The following is a 9230-nucleotide window of genomic DNA, read 5'->3' as shown; positions in this document are numbered from 1 at the left end:
AACGCCGGGCCTGGGTGTGGCCGGAAGCAGAGGCAACAGACCCGCGCCCCAAAGGCTTGGGGGAGTCGTGCACACTCAGCGGCAGTCCGGGTGGGACGGGGCTTGTGGGGAGGGGAGGGACCGCGGGACCGGGGGAAAAAGTGTGCCTGGCTGCTACAGGTGCCGAGGTCCTCGGCGTCCGCTCCTTGCGGGAGCATCACCGCCGACCGGGAAGGGAAAGGCAATCCTGGGGACCTCCGGAGTCCGGAGGATGACTCTTGATGGGGGATGTGTGTGAGCTAGGAAGGGAGATGTAGAGAGCTGTGGGATTGGTTTTGGGTGCTCCCTCACCTTCTCTCATTCTCTCTGACTGCACGGGCCTCCCATCCTCCAGAATACTATTTTCCATTTTGTAACCTATGTATTTGCACGTACTGCGTCTGAATAGGCTAACCCCAAATTTTCGTCCGGGCTGGCTCCTTTATGCCATACTTGTAATCGCCTCAGAGAGGACTACCTAACATCTCAGTCAAAAATACCAGCCCTGGCGACCTCTTATAGTTGCCTTCCTGTGTGAATCGTGATCTGAAGTTAGCTGATGGATTTTTTCTTGTACATGTTTAGGACCGGTCTCTCCCCCAACTGGAGAGCTTCATCCTGGGAGCCGAGGGCCTTGCTGGCTCACAGGCAGTGATGCTGTTACACCCATCATCACAGATGCACTGACCCCTACATGCCCAGTCACACTGGACCGCTGCTCATACTCTTGATTTCCGTCAGGTCTCCTGGCCTCAGTGATGGAATTAAGATGACTTCTGATTCCAAGGGTAACTGCAGCCACAAGCTACAGAAAAGACGAGGTCAGCATTTCTCTTCAAAGCACTTCAGTCTCATAGAAAAGGCTGAGTTTCAGAGTCAAGTGGACATAGCCATGTAATAGCTGTGGCAGACACGGCTAGTAGTCTCTCCAGTGTCTATTTTCCACTCCTTCCACAGCAAAATACTGATGCTCCTCAGGTGGCCATCTGCCCAGCTTATAATGCTCACCTCCCCAGTGTCCTTGTAAGGAGTTGTGTGTCTGTAACCAGTGACATTTAAATACAGATTTTTTGGAGGTTTGATGGGTGGGTGGAGAGACATAGCTGGCACGTAACTCTGGCCTGTTGTCATCTCACACAGCCTTCTTCTTGCTTGGGTATAACACAGAATGTCAACAGGTAGAACAGCCACCTTGACATCATGAGGATAAAGGTTAAGTTAAAGATGGCTAAAGAAAGTTATGCTAAAAAGAGAAACAAACAAAGAAATGATATTAGAAATGAAGAAGTGAACATAATCACAGAAATTTTTAGATTTTTACAAATACAATGATCTCCTTATCGCAATATATTTAAAACATATGCAGGGGCTTACTGTAGCGAAAATTGTAAGTACCAAAACTGACTCAAGAAGAAATGGAAAATCATTAAATAAGTTCTGAGGCTTTTCCATGAATATGAAAGCAATAGATAATCCCTATCAGTTTTGTTACTTAAAATTTGCAGTGGCTCACGCCTGTCATCCCAGCACTTTGTGAGGCTGAGGCAGATGGATCACAGAGGCCAAGAGTCTGAGATCAGCCTGGCCAACATGGCAAAACCCTGTTTCTACTAAAAATGCAAAAGTTAGACGGGCATGGTGACAGGTACCTGCAATCCCAGCTACTTGGAGGCTGAGGCACAAGAACTGCTTGAACCCAGAAGGCAGAGCATACAGTGAGCCAAGATGGCACCAATGCACTAAATTCTGGGCAACAGCATGAGACCCTGTCTCAAACAAATAGATAAACTTAAAATAAATGTCAACAACTTTTGTGTAAATACTGATAAAATGATTCAGATATTTATTATGAAATTGAATATCTAAACAATTGTGAAAAAGAACAGTTAGAGTACTGGCATTACCCAATTTCAAGACATATGACATGTTTCATAAAATAATTTTGATAAATTTGACTTCATCAAAATTGAAAACATACTGTGCAAAAAGACACTGTTAAGAGAAAGACAATTCAAAGACTGAATATTTGCAAATCACATATCCGAAACTGGAATTGTATTCAGAATATATGAAGAACTCTTATAACTCAACAAAAGTACACAAACTTTAAAAAATCGGCAAAATTCTAGACTTTACCATGGCAGGTGTACATATGGCTTATAATTTGCCATTCAGAAAATACAAATTAAAACCACGAAGAAACACAAACCTATGAGATTGGGGGAAAATCCCAACAAACCTGCCAATATTAACTGTTGGTGAGGATGCCAAACAAAGAGAATTCTCATCTGTTGTTGATTGGAATGAAAAATACTACAGGCATCTTGAGAAACAGTTTTTTAGATTCTTATAAAATTGATGTAGACTTATCATATTATCCACCAGTCCTGCTTCTAGATATTTACCAAAGACCAGTGAAAATGGATATCCACTAAAAACTTGTTCTTGAATGCTTTCAATGACTTTATTCATAATCACCCAAACCTGGAAACAACCCAAATGTCTAATATTTGGTAAATGGATAAATCAACTGTGGGTTCTTAATATAACAGAATGCAATTAAGCAATAAAACAGAACAACCCACTGATATATACAACATGGCTAAATCTCACATTTTATGCTAAGTGAAAGAAACTACACTCAAAAGGCTACATACTGTATGATTATATACATACATGACATTTTATAATGCCATATAAGACAGAAAATAGATCAGTGGTAGCCTGGGGATTGGGGTTGGAGGAGAGTGACTAAAGGGGCATTTTTGGTGTTGTATATCCTGATTATGGTGGCTACATGACTATGAGTCTGTAAAAGTGAGAATTTTATACCTAAAATGAGTACATTTTATAATACGAACCATAAAAAACTCATCAAGTTTATACTCAACATCTATATGTAAATATTTCCTCCTTAAAAATAAATGTGGGCCAGGCATGGTAGCTGATGCCTGTAATCCCAACACTGAGAGGCCAAGGTAGGAGGATTGCTTGAGGCCAGGCTTTTGAGACCAGCCTGAACAAGTAATGAGACCCCATCTCTACAATTAAAAACAAAAATTAGCCCAGCATAGTGGCTAATTGGAGGCCACTTGGGAGGCTGAGGTAGGAGGACTGCTTGAGCCCAAGAGTTAAAGGCTTCAGTGAGCCATGACTGTGTCAGTGCACTCCAGCCTGGTGACAGAGCGATACCCTATCTCTTTAAAAGAAAAATGTGTATTCCTCTAATTCATAGCAAGTGTTAAAACAACAACAACAAAAAAATGTGTAAGCACTCACTGAGATGATATGAACTGAGTTTAACATCACTTTAATTAAAAGACCTTCTCTGAACAAAAGGGCAGTGGATAGGGAAGAGGTTTAATTATGAAACAGTAAAAAGAAAAACACAAGTAGAGAACAGAGCCAGCCCTTATTTTTTCTGGAACTGGTATATATAACTAGGATTATAGTTGTATATATAATCTCTTCTACTTTATAATCCATGTTTCTCCTAAGTTTTGCCAACACCTCAGTGAGTTAAAGTTCTTTGCCTGAGTTGAGGAATAATCTGGCCCAAATCATCAATGGCCTATGTGATATTGCAGGTGTCTGCCATTACCAATAGGCCTATTTCTAGGAAGTGACACAACCACATCCCTCCCAATCTCCATTATTCAGCATCAACTACCTTGGCTTTTTAATTCCAACTACTCATGATGTGACATGTGAGATGTTAAACAGACAGATGTCATTTGATCTACAATGCACTGAATCCATTGTTAGGTTCTGGAATAGAAGACTTCCTCCTCCTGGCCCTAAAGCCTTTGGACAAGCCAAACCAGAATTTTGGAAGGTGAAACCAAAAATACTGAACATGAGACTTTATAACTAGACATGGCAGTTAGTACAAGGAAGCGCCCAACCATAGTTTTCCTGGCAATTATTGTAGGGAAACCTTTCCCCACCTCTGTATAAAACCAACAATCACAGTGTTTTGTTTTTTTAACCTGCTCTCTTATTGTCAGGAGAAGATCAAAATGGCCAGATGGCAATAAGCTTCTCATTCATTGCGGTTATTACTATATTCCCTAGCAGAAGATTCTTCTATTTGGTGCTAAAACCTCCGTACCACTGAAACCCAGAAAGATGAGAAAAAGTATTTAAACACTTTAGTGTGAGCCATTCGGTATACAGCTACCTTTTTTATATTTAAAGTCCATTATTGATAAATGTGCCACAAATGGAAAGGCTATTGAAATGAAAAATTTTCCACTAGATTTAATTTTAAAAATTAAAAATCAATGGTTTTCCATCCCAATCCCTCATATCTCAATTTTTACAGATAAATATATCAATTGAATCATAAAAACAAATTTACATAAGTAAAAAACCAACAAATAGGAAACAAAAATATAGTTTGCATGTAAAATGTAATAAAGACAAAGTTTACCAGCTAAAGGGGAAGCAGGAGACTCATTAGCAGGTGCAGATGTAAAGCAGTCATTTTGTCAGTGATTTCCTCCTCTTCTCAATTTTCCAATTTTTTTTTAGTGTGTATGGGGGTTTGTGGTTATCTTGCACTCAAACTTAAAAGTAAAGTCATGTCACAGAAAAACAACTTTAGGTAAAAATATAAGCTAAACACAAAGTGTCACAAAACATATTTCTTGTTGTTCACATGTAAAGCAGAATATTTGGGCTCCCACATACATGGTATACAATTCATATTTGTTTGCCACAATCACCTCTAACCAAACACTGTTATGAGGGATAAACGGGTGAGTGCATTAGGTCGGAAACTCTAATGTTGAAATACCAATCTTTATAATGTACTTGGGGTGTTTTAGGGTGAAAGTGTTGATGTACTAAAATAAAGGGAATTGCTCAGAAAGTGATATAACTGCTCAAGAACTGTTATGGCAAAAAGACGTTGATCAGTTAAGAAAAGTAAATTTGTAAATGGTTTCCTCTATTCTTATTTCCTTGGATACAGGCGTTCTGATAATTGGACAAACAGCATCATGTACTGATTATTTATATTCTTTATTCATGTTCAGATCATATACCATCCTGCCTCATGACATGTGTCCTAACTTCAGCACATACTGTTGAAAGGAAATGGAACATATATACATAGAGAGAATGACTCTCAGAAGAATCAACTCCTTGCCTTGCTTTGCTCTGAAATGTGTCATTTGATTTGGGGTACAATGTGTATAATGGTAGTGCAAAAAGCATTCATTCAGTCCTTGAACAGAACGGAAGAGATGCAAAGAATATTAAAAGGAAATAATCCAGAGTAAGAATAACCCAGAATGCCACACTTCCCCACCTTCTTACCCATCCCTGTTTTCAAAGAAAAAGGTCCAATGGAATCCAACTGCCTCAAAACATGATACATTTTACTGAAAAAAGAAAAAAAGAACATTTAGAAGGATTGCTTGAACCTCAGTCAGCCAAGTCAGCTTCAGTGAGTAACAGCCCACACGTTGCATCCAAATGTTGCCTCTATCCTTAACACCAAGGCTTCTTTCTTCTTTTGTCACGCACTCTTTAAGCAAGAATTGCACTAACTAAGAAAGAAGAGGGTATGCCACATTCCGAGTGGGTCCGTGGGTCCCTCTGACTGAGGTGGCTGTGCTCAGAGGTCCTATTTTAGCTGGTATGAGCATGCTACAGCATCTATAAAAACAAGGAGTCTTTTCCTCCAGATAAACTTCCAGGTGTGCTTGGGTGCAGAAGGAAGAGAACACCTTTCAGTTTAGGCTGTGATACTCAAGGCTCTGCCATTGAGTCCTTAGGGCTACAAAGCTCCAGTTTAGTTTGAAGGACTTAGAGAAGATTGGGATATTTTATGGAATCTGTGGAAAGCCCAACAGAGTAGCAGACAGTCACCTGGGTACCCTTCAGGAATAACCTTCCTGTAACACCAGTGTTGCCTTTCTTCCTAAAATTCCCAAAAGGACTGCAACCAAGAAAAGTGCATTCCGAAGGAAGGGAAATAACTAATATTGCTGAAGGGACTTTTGGTGATATAGACAGTAATTATGGGGGGATTCTCGTCCAAGTCCAGCTCATAGAGAAGGCTCTGCAGGATCACAAGTTTCATCCAAGGGTCATGCTTTTTCCTTTGCAAAAATGGTCTTGATTTGAGACTAGCCTATATTGGAGATTCAGTACCAGAGCACAGAATCTGAGCTAGCTGCTACAGACCAGGTAGCTAGAAAGCTGTATGGACCTAGCATGTCCCGTTATTAGGTGGAAGAGATCCATCTGGGTACAGGCAACTACACACTCTGAGGATGCCAGTGCCCACCACCACACACTGCTGTCACTCCCTTCGCCATTAACCTCCTGAAGGTCCCCATAACCTGTAGGTTTTCTTCTGGTCCAGTGATGTATGGATTGTAACAAGATTCTATTTAGCTTATGTTGTATTTAAGAAGGGTCCTATTTACTTCTTAGTCTTGGGGAGTACAAGGAGTCATAAGTTATTCTTCATATGCCTCCAATCACTGGGCACACAAGAACTTCACTAGCGTGGCAGTGTCCCGTGCGGTCTTGTGATTTGATTCAGCCTAGCATGAGTATGTGTTACCAAGGCAAGTAGAAATACCTACAAATGGTCCCCAAAGATGGTTCAACTTCACAATTAGATTATCAGGGTATTAAATGCATTTCAGTTTACCATGGGTTCACAGGATATAACCCCAGCATTAAGTCCAGAAGCATCTGTAGTTTGTGTTTGTTGGCTGCTAGGATTTAGTCAGGGAACACCCATGCAACATGGTTTAATAGAGGGATTTTAACATGGCAAAGTAGTAACTAAGGTGTTGGGAAGGGTGACAGAGAGCAGGGAGGCATCTCAGGTTATTAACAGGGCAAACAGTTCCCAACCCTAGAGCTTGAGGGTGAAAGGGGGAGGTGATTTGATTATAACATAGGAACCAGGGCCACCTGAAGAAGCTGGACTGATGTACAGGAACTTTCCTAGCAGTAACAGGGACTATAGGCAGGGGTGTGAAGAGGGAGGTAGAACAGAGAAGGTATAGTCATTGCCAGCAGCACCATCCAAAGTAAAAAGTAGAAGAGAAATACACTGGCTTCTCCCCAACCCTCACCCTCCAATCTTCCGCTAGTGCCTCCTGCTGAGTGACCCTTACAGGAAACTGGTGGGCAGTAGACTCTGGAAAGTGTAATCTGCAGAGATTAAATACCTGTGACTTGGCATACAGCAGGGCAAAGGCAAGGAATGGATCTTACAGCAAACAGGCAAATGACTGGCACATGATCCTGCAGAGCCTAGTGTATAAGGGGACTTGAGCAAGTATCACCTCATAATTCTCCAGAATGACTGGGACAGAAGCCTACATTTTCTAAAGTTCTTCCAGAAATATTAGTGGTTTCCCTAAGAACACACTTATCTTGGTTACAGTTCTTTTGGGGATCCTAGGAGGAAAAGAAACACTGCTGTTAAACACAAGTTATTCCTCAGGAGTACCCAGGTGACTGTCCACACACCCAGGTCTTGGGAATAGGGTGAAAGGCAACTTCTAGCCTGGGTATAACTGGCCTAAGGTCTCCCTGCCCAGACTTTAGGTCCTTTAAAATAAGTAACAAAGGAAAATTTCAGCAGTTGACTACTGATTTCATTTTCAGAGACTTACTAGTAATCACAGCCAGACATCTCTTCCCGATAAACTATCGGTGGTATGCTGGCAAAGGCTTAACATCCAGCCCTGCAAGGGAAAGATGAGTGCATGACTTCCATGAATTTACTATAAATTTTACTAAGATGTATATAGTACATATGTGAATATATTAACACACACACCACATTTCTCAACTAGTTAACAAAATTCCTGAAAATGTATTCAGCTCTTACAAACCAGTATAAGCCTGCCCAAGAACACCACTGAATTGAAGACTTTGCTTCTGGTGAGCTACAGCTTCCACAAGCTCCTCTATTTCCTGTAAGAAACCACTTTCCTCAAACAGTCCTTTTTTGAAATGTGCCTGGCATCCTATGGATGACAAGTAAAGCATCCCCTAGAAGTAAAATGCTGTTCTCATATCACAGGTTCAGGAAAAGTTTTTCAGCCATTTTTAGTCCAGGTTTTTCCCAGCAGGCTCAAACCCAAGCAGAGGCCTTAAAACATCCTCAGGCACTGATAAAGGTATCTAAGCAACTTCTAGCCTAGATGTATGAGCTGGGCTTGAGCAAGAATCACCACTCGTAATTCCTCAGAATAACTGTTATGTAAGTCTGCCTTCCTTAGAGCTCTCCCAGAAATACTGTTTATATCCCTGTCTTCAGTATGTGTATACCTTAGTTACAGTTCTTTTGGGGCTACTCTGCCAGCTCAGCAGAACGAAACATGTTTACAGTCTGCCAGGAGCATGAATTGGGTCAGGTCTAGGGAGCGGAGCAGCAGAAACTCATACACCATCTTTAAGTCTTGACCAAAAGATAACTCATATCCAACTTCCCCCATGTCTCAGGGAGTATCTAATTTGATTTAAATGAACTATGTACAACCAGCAACAACAAAAAAGCTCATGGAATAACATGACAGCAGCTCACCCCACCTCCCATAAGAAAAAGAAAACAACAGGGAAGGAGTTCCTGTATTTGTGTGTGCATGGTTTCTATTTGTATTGTAAACAAAAACAACAAATAACTGATACTATACACACATTTTCAAGCTTTATAAAATTTATGTACTTAATAATGATGTCACTGTGTTGGTTATAAAATTATATTTCAATTCATAAACTGCAAGACATCTTTGAGTACATAGAGATCCATCTCATTTTCCGTAACTACATACTGATCTACTGAATTTTCTGTAACCCATAACTTTACTAGTTCTAAATATTTTGTTTTTCCAAATTTCTCTCAATTCTATAACACATGTGCTTATGCATCTATATTTCTGCACTTGTGCTTTTTGAGAACATAAATTACTAGGTGTAGGATTGTGGCAAAGCATACTTACATTCAAAATGCTGACAGGTAACACCACATTGCCTTCTAAAATGGCTTTCCTCTAATTTACCCTCTCAATATATGAAAATATGGTTTCTCACATCTGCAACAGTACTGGGTATTATCCAAACTTTACATTCACACAGAATTTCTGCTGGTTTGTGTTGGTGGTGATGAGGACTTTTACAATCTGCATTTATCTGATTATTAGTGAGGTTGAGAACTTCCTCTATTTAACTAT

General features: G+C 40.4%; 1 long non-coding RNA gene across 1 annotated transcript; it reads right to left on the bottom strand.

The window, feature by feature from the left end:
- Positions 1-274: 274 nt before the first annotated feature.
- LOC135270929 (uncharacterized) lies at positions 275-8010 on the bottom strand. The gene is made up of 3 exons (XR_010339071.1): positions 7668-8010; positions 4451-5405; positions 275-1261 (listed from the first exon to the last, which is right to left on the bottom strand). It is a non-coding gene; the product is annotated as an uncharacterized LOC135270929 (long non-coding RNA).
- Between the last annotated feature and the right edge of the window lie 1220 nt (positions 8011-9230).

This window comes from Aotus nancymaae, unplaced genomic scaffold (assembly GCF_030222135.1).
Source record: "Aotus nancymaae isolate 86718 unplaced genomic scaffold, 86718_ANA_hifiasm-v0.15.2.pri h1tg000069l, whole genome shotgun sequence".
In the NCBI taxonomy this organism is placed as follows: domain Eukaryota; kingdom Metazoa; phylum Chordata; class Mammalia; order Primates; family Aotidae; genus Aotus; species Aotus nancymaae.
This window is presented reverse-complemented; position numbering and strand designations above follow the sequence as displayed.